Source organism: Pterocles gutturalis, unplaced genomic scaffold (genome assembly GCF_000699245.1).
Source record: "Pterocles gutturalis isolate BGI_N339 unplaced genomic scaffold, ASM69924v1 scaffold26215, whole genome shotgun sequence".
Classification (NCBI taxonomy): domain Eukaryota; kingdom Metazoa; phylum Chordata; class Aves; order Pterocliformes; family Pteroclidae; genus Pterocles; species Pterocles gutturalis.
This window is the reverse complement of record NW_010146607.1, coordinates 3,969-5,214: the sequence shown is the minus strand read 5'-3', so window position 1 is coordinate 5,214 and position 1,246 is coordinate 3,969.

Sequence of the window (1,246 nt, the reverse complement as noted above, 5' to 3'; positions counted from 1 at the left end):
CCACGCCTTGCCGCCCCCCGTCTGCCGCCCCCCGCATAGTCCGGCACCGGCAGGGCGGCGGAAAATGCCGTACACGCTCTGCTCTAACGGACAGCCGTACTTTCTCAGAGATGGCCGCTCACCCTTTCCTGTCAGAACCCGAATTTCGGGGGTATAAATAGCTGATGACGAACTCTCGAATTCGTGCTCGCTTCGGCAGCACATATACTAAAATTGGAACGATACAGAGAAGATTAGCATGGCCACTGCGCAAGGATGACACGCAAATTCGTGAAGCGTTCCATATTTTTTTCTGCCCCCTCAAGCTCTCAAACATCCTTCAGCTTTTCAGGTACCCTCCTGAGACCCCTGCAGACACGGCCAGAATGACCTGGGATGCCCCAGGTCTCAGTCCTTTCACACCAGCCTTGTCCAGGTGCCCACTGACCTGGAAGGTACAGGGATGGGAACAGGGCTCAGCATGGCCCCTGTGAGGGCATCCTAACTGGCTCAAACTCCTCCCTGCTCTCTCTGCAATGGGGCTCAGTCTCCTCAAGCTGAAATCCAGAGGCCTTAGGGTTATGTACAGAAGCTGGGTCCAGTAGTTTTCTTTAGCACATGCACTGACTGCAATACTACTTATAAAATTTACAATGGTTGCTGCAGAGGAAGGATTTGCAAAATGAGAAGTCTGTCATGAGCTTTTTTTTTTGCCCTGCAGGGACTTGCCTCAAGACTCAAATTATAGTGTTCCCACTGGCCAGTACCTTTTTGTATTTTATCTTCTCAAGTTTTGTTTCCCGTGTTTCATCTGCTCGCCTCCTTCTCTCGTGCTCTCTGGACACGGTCAGTGTGGGTTCTGGATTGAAAGGGCTCTCCCGACTGTTGCCTGTCACACATTTAAATGTAGAGCATTCCCTCTGTTTCCCACTCCTTCTATCATTAGAGTCCATTGCTGGATTCGGTTCTGACTCGGCTCATGCTGTCAGTGAGAAAAGTCGTGTCACTGCCCACGCCAGCTTTGCACACTTTCTCCGGTTTATTTTTCATAATATTTTTTGTAAGCAATTGAAGGTTTCTCCCCATCTGCCTCATTGAGGGAATTCAGGCACAGAAGAGGTACACCGCTACTGCTGAATTTTATCTTGGCAGATATTTCTTATACAACATCTGAAAAATTCACGTCAGTAATTTCTGCCTTGTCTGCTCTGGCACCTTTGCCGTTCCCGCTCTGATCCTGCTCCCCTCGCAGCGGGGAGCCCTGTGG